The following is a 10,040-nucleotide window of genomic DNA, read 5'->3' on the forward strand; positions in this document are numbered from 1 at the left end:
AAATGCCCCCCTTCAGTTGTATGTGTGTCATACCTTACCAATTTGATATAACTTAATTTTTTGCATTTGGCACTTCCATGTTTTCTGGGTAGAGTATGAATTTAGAAAACAATAAACATCAACATATGAACATGAAAGACATTATGTGAATTAGAAAGGCATAGTTTGATACCATGTAATGAAGAATAGATAGGTCATTTTCCAAGAAAATTCCCCACAAATCCGCCTCCATTTTTTTCAAAAATGTAGAATAAGGTTAAATTACAGAGAATTTTCCTAGTGATAATTCTTAGTGGAAGGAGGGAGGCTATATAAAATTTCTCTCTCATTTACAATGATTAGGCCCCTAAATAAGTACCAAAATGAACAAGACACTGTCAGCCCTTAGGGAATTCAGTCTTATAGAGGAGCTCTCGGTCTAATCAAAGAGGGTGCGCTCAATCTAGCACAGAGATGGTAAATAGGAGCTGTTTCTCCTCTTCTTGTTCATGTCACAGGTATTTTCATTGGTCGTTTTCCTTGCTGATCTCAAATGTGACTCCAGAATCTTTCTCAGCAAAGCATAGCTTAGCATTTCAGTTGAAACCACTTCACTGTCTGGTTTAGTGGACAGTCCTTATTCTATGATATTTCTACCATGTCTAAGGTTATGTATTCAGGATTTACATGGATGGAAAACACAGAATGTACATGTTAGGTATGTCAGGAAAATACCTCAGTAAATTGCTTTGAAGACAGAATTTCAATCGTACTAATTTAATTGAAAGTCAGGAAATATCCCAGTGTGAATGAGAATTCAGGCGAGGGTTTAGGGTCATTTCTCCTAGAGATCTTCTGCAAATTAAAATAGGACATGATTTGTTTGATACTCCTGATGATAATTGTAACGAGCTCCAAAATTGTTCTGTACATAAGTTATCAAATTTCATTGTAATTTTTAATATAATGCCTGCTTCCATATGAGACCATCTGCTGTCTGAGGGCATAGAACATGTCTGTCTTGGTCCGTGCTTTGTATCCAGTGTATCATAAGGGGATCCCTGGTATTAAGTACTTAATAAATATTTAATAACTTAATTGGACGACTATTTGAAAGTGCTTGATATACGAAAGTTCAGGCAAAATTAAACAAAAATGTAAATATAAATGCAAGATAAGCTGACTGAATATACCATATTTATCAGGCTAAATCCCGGTATTATCTTGGCTTTTCAGAAGTTCCCCTATAACAGATGTTTTGATGTACTCAAAATACCCAATTCTTGTGGGGGAGGGAGGGATAAACTGGGAGATTGGGATTGACATGTACACACTACTATATATAAAATAGGACCTACAGTATAGCACAGGGAACTCTACTCAATACTCCTTAATGACTAATATGGGAAACGAATCTTAAAAAGAGTGGATATATGTATATGTATAACTGATTCACTTTGCTGTACAGCAGAAACTAACACAACATTGTAAATCAACTATACACCAATAAAAATTTTTAAAAAACCCACTCAGTTATTAACCAGCTTAATCCATGCTGGAAAGGCAGAGGTGAACAGAGACTGCTGGGAGAGAGACGTATAACTGGAAAATGAAGAAGGAACATGGTAGATCTCGTGGAAAGTTAATAATTAAGCAAATTATGTATGTGTTGGGATAGAAGAAGCTTTAGAAAAGGGGCAGTGAATACAAGAATCCTAATTTGTATGCACCTGAGGGCTGCTGAATCACTAGAGCCGAGGTTTCATGTAAGGTGGAGAATCACCTTCCCCTTTACACTCTTTCACTTTCCTTCTTTTCTGTTTTCATTCCTCCTCAAATTTATAGTAACAACTGTATATTTGCACAACCATCCAATGTAAGCAATACTTGTCTATGACCCTTAGATAGCTCATGAGAAATCAAATCAATGAATGTCCATTCTGTTAGTCTACTTTCACTAAGTGTATCCATAAGAGATTTAATATTTATACGTAGGAAATTGCCAAAATCAATTGAGTGAATAATTTTTTTCCTCCCCAAATGACTCTTTCTTATTAAGATCCTTCATATGATTGCTAACTAAGACTGTGATACAGGCATTTTATTTACTATCTTCCTCTAGTTTGCCTGGTTACCATGTTCACAGTGCTATATAGAAGAGGTCTGTGGCTGGCATTCTGAAATTCATCAGTGGTTTTTCAAGAGCTAAACATCATTATTTCATTGAGACATCTTTTGCCCCTGTCCCTGATGTCTCTTTTGTTACCAGTAAAAACTATACTTGTGCTACTTGGTGAATGATGGTGGTGGTTTGCCTGTGAAAATAGGCCACAAAGATGGCAAATGGAACTTCTGCTGCTGGTCATTTCCTAGCACTTGCTTCAAAACACACACAGAAAATTTGAGTGATGTCCTCAAGACCTATAGCAAACTAGGTCAGATCACTCTTGGAAAAAATACTCATTTCTGTGGTCCCCTTATCACTTCCTTGACTAGCCAAGTGAATGTTTCACTAGTGGGCTATTCATGGAAACCCAATCAAGATTTGTGGCGGGATGATAATTTATTTCAAATTTATGATTGTATTCCCAGTATATATTAAAGGAAGTAGCTTGCTCTTACTTTCCCTTTGTAGAGTCATATAATGAGGATTCTCTGAGTTAGGTGACTATTTCATAATTAAGTCAGGGCTGCAGCTAGAATAAGCAACTACCTAAGCTGTGTATTTATAGATTTTTCAAAAGTGCTTTTTTACTGATTTTATTTCTCTCAGTGGCTTATCACTATACCTGAAAATTTCACTATAATCACCCTTTATGGATTCCCCTCAAGATAAAGCTTTCAGAGACTGAGTCGTCTGCTTTGAGGAGGAGTAAGAGAGGGAGGAATTAAGTCTCTGAATTAGCAAATGCTGGAATATTCCAGGACTCTACCCTCAGGTGACTCTTATTCTCTGTCTAAGCTCTTTCCCTAAGTGGTCTTAACCAATCCAGTGCATTAAATGAAATTTGCATAAAAATATTTCCAAATTTTTCTCACTCTTTTTCACTGTGCTCTAGTATTTTATATCTAGTTTTCTATTAAACACCTCCACTTGGATGTGTAATTGACATCATACATCCCATCTGAAAGAAAATTCTCCTCCCAGCTTCCTTCATCTTAGCAAAAGACATCACTCTGTACCAGTTGTACAAGTCTAGATTCTAGGAGCTGTTATTGCTTTCTTTATTTCTTCACTTTGCCAATCTAATTTATTAGTGAGTCTAGTCAGTTCTCCATTAAAAATATGCATATTCTCTTCACTATGCCTGGAATGAACTTATGAAAATGCAAACACAATTATAACATTTTCCTACTTAAATTTCTCCAATATTTTCTCATAGAATTTAGAATAAAATTGCAGATCCTTACTATGGACTGAAATGGTGCATATCACTCTTGCCCCACACAGTACTACTCTCTTCAGGTTCACTGTGATGCTTCCATTACCCTGGATTTCTTTCTTTTTCTTAATGCATTAAGAATATTTATACCCAAGTTCTTTTCTCTGAAATATTTGAACTAGTACCTTTATTTCATTCATGTCCTAATTCTAAGATGGAGAAGTCTTCCTTAACTATTCAATTAAATAGTCCCCCCAGTCACCGGTCTCACACAATGTTAGTATTGACTTTAACAGTGCTTATTAAACTCTGAATTACCTAATTTGTTCATTTACTTAATTTTTGTCTGACCCTTTCTCTGAGAACAGGGATCTGATCTGTCTTATTTACTATTCCCAGAGCCTGTCTGAAACAGTGATTAAAATACTGTAGAAACTTCATACATATTGTTTGGAGGAATATAAAATGGATAGAAGTAAAATCCTAGACTCCTAATGTGTGACCTGTGCATTCTTTCCACTTAATTGGCACATTAGTAGTGAATATCAATGTATATATTAGTTTATAGTGTAGCTTAACGTATAAATTAGACTATGCTATAGGAACAAATTAATCTCTGAATCTCAGCAGTTTCATATACAACTTTTAATAATTATTCATAGGAAGTCTGATGCCAGTCACTAGAGATGCTCTTCCATCATGTGACTCAGGGATCCAGGTTCCCTGTATGTTGTGATGTCTCCCTTTCCTGAGAGAGGTACCACACTATCAAACGTTTGGTCTAGAAGTGCAATAGGTCACCTCTGATAAGTCAGTATTGGCTGGAACTAGCCTCATGGCCTAATATAATTGCAAGGGAGGCTGGATTATTTAGGGGAGCACATAGTATATAAGGGAAGCAGTGCTGCCTCTAACACAACATTAATAGCTAGTTAGGCAAGCTAAAGGAATAAGATGTGGGGGCACGTAGGGAAAAGAATTCAAGTGATGAACCTGCTGTACAGCACAGGGAGCTCAGCTCAGTGCTCTGTGATGACCTAGATGGGTGGGATGGAGGGGTGGGAGGGAGGTTCAAGAGGGAGGGGATATATGTATACATATAGCTGATTCACTTCCTTGTACAAGAGAAACGAACACAACATTGTAAAGCAGTTATATTCCCATAAAAGATTTTTAAAAAGTAAAAAGTAAGAGGAGGATGAGAGAGAGAGAAAAAAAAACTGAACTGCAATATACTGGTGTTGATCTCTGGGACCCATGCACAGCTAATGAAAGGCCAGGAACAGTCTCTACACTGGCGAATATACTTTTCCATTTGGTTTGCAGCTGCAGCTAACATTATTTCTTGTGCCTAATATTGTTTGAAGTTCGCCTCTTAAACTCATGTTCTTCTTGATTCTTTTGCTCTGAAGTATCTTCCCACTGTCAGATGTCTCCACCCCAGGCCAGCCTTTGTGTTCCACTTCACAGCTAATCATCTTAGATTAATACCAGGAGCACTTTTGCCTAATGGAGTTTTAGCCAGAAAGAGAGAGAAAGAGAGCCAGGAAGAAAACTCCTGCTAAGTGAATATGTCTACTCATTTTCCCTGTGTTTCACATGCTCTCTGGTATAAAAGAAATCACGGAAGTCAATGGATTGAATATAAATGTGAAGTAAGGAAATATGTGATAAAAGAGAGACGGATAAAAACGTACTTGAGCCCAATGGGCGGACCATGTGGTGAGCTGATATAATACCTTAATTCTGGCATCCCTGTGGCTATCCCAGGTTGACAACATTTCAAAGATGGCGATTATTTGGAATAAATCCAAGATTATACTTTAAATAAAAATGCTCATAAATCATAGCTCTTCCACTATGAATAGGACAGGCACATAAGCAATTACTTATAGGAGCAGTATTATCTTGCAATTCAAGCTGTTTCTTAAGTTGATTTAACTAAAAGCTTATTTTTTTGCCCCAGAGTGAAAAATGAAAACGTTCAACTTGTTTTGCTTTGTCCTGTATATGAAGTTTAATTAGACGACTCATGTATTCTCTCAAAAAGTTCTATAAATGAAAAATGGGAATTCAAGAAAAAGAAAAAAAAAAAGAAGCCGATATGTCTAGAGGGAAAAGACCTGGGGTAAGTGCTGCAAAATGAAATTGGGTGGGTGGGAGAGAATCAGGACCCAGTCCACCCAATGACAACATTAAGTGTCACAAGTGACTCTGGACTTAGGGAAAAAATATATCTGTTGATATAGGTAGAACCTACAGAAAACAGCTTTTCTGTCCATTTTGTGCTTCAGAGTGAGAAACTCTGACTTCCAGTCTTGGATCTGCCACATACCAGCTTTGTGTCCTTGGGTGAGTTTTTAAACTATAAGTGTCAGTTTCATCATTTGTACACTGAATATTTAAACCTTAACAGGGTGGGTTTAAATAGAATAAGGCACAATCCCGGGTACATATTACATGGAGCCTTGCTGCTGGTAAGGGTACTATAAAGAAGGATATACAGTATGTATACAGATAGATATAGATATCTCTAGTTATCTATCTATTATTGATCTACCTCTGACATTCAGACAGTTATTTATGAATGCTCATTTAGTTTATAAAAGATGATATATTCTGATTACTGTTTTCCTATCAAAGCTCATATAACACCAGGTGACATGTAAAAGCTTTACTCCTTCAATTTCTTAGTGTACACAAATGTTTCATTGCTACTTGTACACCTCAGTGATATGCCTATTGCTTTTTTTTTTTTTTTTTTTTGTGGTACGCAGACCTCTCACTGTTGTGGCGTCTCCCGTTACGGAGCGCAGGCTCCGGACCCGCAGGCTCAACGGCCATGGCTCACTGGCCCAGCCGCTCCGCGGCATGTGGGATCTTCCCAGACCGGGGCACGAACCCATATCCCCTGCATCGGCAGGCAGACTCTCAACCACTGCGCCACCAGGGAAGCCCGCGACTGCTTTTTAAACTCAAGGATTAAAATGGTCCAGAGTAGGGCATGCTATCCACCCATTTGGCATGGGAAATAGCTCTCACACACATGCCGATGGAATAAGGTTTTCGTGATGCAAAGAGAAGCTGTAAATTTAGTATGAGTAAATGTTACGTTACCAAGTAGTGAATAAAATTCAGAGAGATGCAGAGCAGAAATTACAGAAGACAAATCCGTATTAGTTCCAAATTAGATGTCTTTAACACATTGAAAAATACTAAAATGTAATGGGAATGGATTAAGCCTGCAAACTACTTTGGACAAAATTACCTTTTAAAATGGAAAATAAAACTAGTGATGCTTAATATAAAGCTAGTAAATATCATGGAAAAATTTTGGTGGGGAGATTGGAACTTGAAAAATTATTCTAATATTATCTGAAAAGATTTACATTACAGCAGTGACTTTCAATCTTTTTTGATTGTAACCTACAGTATGAATCATGTTTAGAATTAGGACTCAATTCACATACACATACACACCTATACACACAAACACACACAAAGGCAATAATAATTTTATAAATAATATTTACTGCAAATACATATAATGAAGTCTAATATTTCTATATTTTTATTATTTATTAAATGTTAGTGACTTCCAATAAATTCCCAGAACCTTAAATGAATTATGACCTATTTATATATTACATATATATATATACATATATATGAATATATATATATATATTTTTTTCAGGGTTGTTAAATGACATTTATGACTGCTCTACATTGCAAGAAGCGCCAGGGTGTCTTTAAGGTACAGGCTCCAGTGACAAACACTGGGTTCATAATCTTGTCTCCACCACCTAAGATGTGTGATCACAGGCAAGTTGCTTAAATCTCTGAACCCCACTTCCTTGATAGAAGGTAGGGATACCCCAGAGATGACCCACAACCAGGTTAGGGCCCACAAGCCAGCATCTGTTCCAAGGAGTCTGTGCCTCTTCTTGCCATTTGTCTGAAGTGTTGAAACTATAACTCTTGGATACAGCTGCCAACCCACTTCACAGGGCAGCTGCAGGAAGTAAGGAAGTAGTGTTAAGTCGCTCTGCATATGCTGTGCTCTCACCCAGTCAGCAGGTATTCTCCCCCTTCATGCAGGAAGGTCTGGAATTAGGTAGTTACAAAGCCCTGTGTCACCACCTTCTAACTACATCCAATCTTTCCCAGCTAGGCTAGAAGACGGTAATCACAGGAGAGGCAAGGCAATTAAAAAAACAGAAATAAAAACTCAGGAGAGACCTCTCTTTCTGCTCTTCTGAAGACTTCTTTCCTGCACAGGGAGGTTCTGCAGGTATAGACAACACCCTGCTTCAACATATCTACCCCCCTTTGAAGAAGCTGACACCCACAAAGGAGGCAGGGCAGGAAAGGGTTCGATGTTCAGTTTCCTTTAATGACCCCCATTCTCCCTGAAGGGCAGGTGCGGGCAGCTAGGCGATGGCAAGAGATGTTCACTTGAAGATCTTGCCCTGTTTGAAGGCTTTGCCCACGTGCAGGAAGGCCCCATCCCAGGAAGAGTATTCTCGAACCAGTCTGAGTCTCCTCGCTGCTGGAATCCAGTTTCCAGCATGTGTATGACTCATAGTACCCCTGCCAATCTGGACTCAGCGGAAAGGCAAGCTCCTGGCCTCGGAAGACCCAGACTCCAGAAATGGAGCCGCCATTGTTGCTTCCAAAGAGAATGACACCGGCAAAGGCATTCTTCCTCAGTTTGTCCAGTCGCTGCGACACTGCAGTGATGAGGTCGCAGCTCATGAAGGTCTGGGTGAGCTCTTCAGGGAAGCGGTACTTGGAGTACCACAGGGACCAGCCATCTTTATCAAAGTGCTCCCCAAAGTACGGCAGTGCACGGAGAGTGTGTCCTCGTTGGAGTGCTTGCGCTTAAATTCATCCAACACAAAGGTGCTCTTGGGCAGGGGAGCAAAGGGGTCCTTGGCCTTCGGCTCAGCAGCCGCTGCCTGAGCACGTTCATCCAGCTCCTCCTTGGGCAGGGGCAGCTGTCTTCTTCTTTCCGCTCGGCCTGGGGCTTCTGTTTCTCTTCTCGAGAAGCTTTCTCTTTCCGTGGGGTGTCCTTCTTAGGCTAGCTCTCTGCAAACGTTTTAGCATCAAATTGGGCCATTTTCTCAGAATTTCACCTCCCCCAAGACAGCCCGGAACTGGGGCTGCTTAATGCAACCCCAGAACCTGTTTATAAAGCCACAACAGGGTGCAGACAACTGTGATGTCAGCCAGCATTGCATGTTCGGCCACCGGAAAAGTCCTTGTCTTCAATTCTGGGGCATCCAGCAGCCCCAGAATTCACCTCACCTCCTCCTTTGCATGCTCCGTGGCCTGCCTGTTGTGGTGCATGATGCCCGAGGAGGGGAATATCCAGGTACTGGCTGGGGGAACTATGTCGCTATCAGCAAAGCTCACCCACTGCACCACCTGGGCTGCTGCTTCAGGAGTACTTCCCCGCAGCTCCTCGTTGCTCACATAGTAGGCGATGGCATTGCTCTCGAACACAGAATCCATCATCAACCTCAAAGGCTGGAACCTTGCCAGCAGGAAATTTACGGAGAAATTCGCGGATACCATTGGTTTGGCCAAAATGGAAGTGGGGTGGTGCGGAGAGCACGCGCACCTGAGCCCTGCTGTAGTGAGTGGCAATGAGGGCCTTGAAGGCCCTGCAGTTTTCAGGATGTGTGTACAGGGTCCCAGCCGCCATGGTGATTCTGCAAAGAAACGGTGACCTATTTATCTTTAAAACATGCTACTTTACAAAATATTCAATTAAGTTATTAAATTAAGAGTTATAAAAGAACCTTTGCCCTATCATATATTCACATGTATAAGAAAACTACAGGCATATGAGTGAAATGATAGAAATTTCTGAATTACATCTATGCTTACACAATCTCACGTAAAATAAGAATGCTATTCCAATTAGTGATAAGATCATATATTACACACACACAAAATTGTTAGGGTAAACTTCAGTCATCTTGGAAAAATGATATTTAGATTCTCTGTTTTACAACTTGCATCTAAATAAATTGCAAAAGTATTAAAGGTAGAGGTATACAAAACAAAATTATAAACGTAATTGGAGAATATAAAGAATATTTTTGTTATTTTGAGTTGTAGAAGGCCTTCACAAGCATGAAGACAAAATCAGAAATCATTAAAAAAATTATAGAATCAATTACTTATAATGTAAAATTAAAATTCAAATGGCAACCTGAGAATAACTTGAAGCATATATAATATACAAACTATATCTAACATATGGATACCTTCCTTAATATTTAAAATAAATACTACAAAATAAAAGGAATCTGTGAAAAGCATAAATAAACAATTCATAAAGAATAAGGGTTGGGGCTTCCCTGGTGGCGCAGTGGTTGAGAGTCTACCTGCCGATGCAGGGGACACGGGTTCGTGCCTCGGTCTGGGAAGATCCCACATGCCGCGGAGCGGCTGGGCCCGTGAGCCATGGCCGCTGAGCCTGCGCGTCCGGAGCCTGTGCTCCACAACGGGAGAGGCCACAACAGTGAGAGGCCCGCGTACAGCAAAAAAAAAAAAAAAAAAAAAAAAAAAAAAAAAAAAAAGAATAAGGGTTAATCATTTATAATGAAATTTTTAAAAATTCAAGCTGATTATTAAAGAATTTCAAGTTAAACAATAATAAAAACT

At 39.2% G+C, this 10,040-nt stretch overlaps 1 pseudogene; it reads right to left on the reverse strand.

Annotated features, from left to right (window-relative positions):
* Positions 1 to 7,664: 7,664 nt before the first annotated feature.
* On the reverse strand, positions 7,665 to 9,074 carry LOC132507923 (elongation factor 1-gamma-like; annotated as a pseudogene).
* Between the last annotated feature and the right edge of the window lie 966 nt (positions 9,075 to 10,040).

Source organism: Lagenorhynchus albirostris, chromosome 17 (genome assembly GCF_949774975.1).
Source record: "Lagenorhynchus albirostris chromosome 17, mLagAlb1.1, whole genome shotgun sequence".
Taxonomy (NCBI): domain Eukaryota; kingdom Metazoa; phylum Chordata; class Mammalia; order Artiodactyla; family Delphinidae; genus Lagenorhynchus; species Lagenorhynchus albirostris.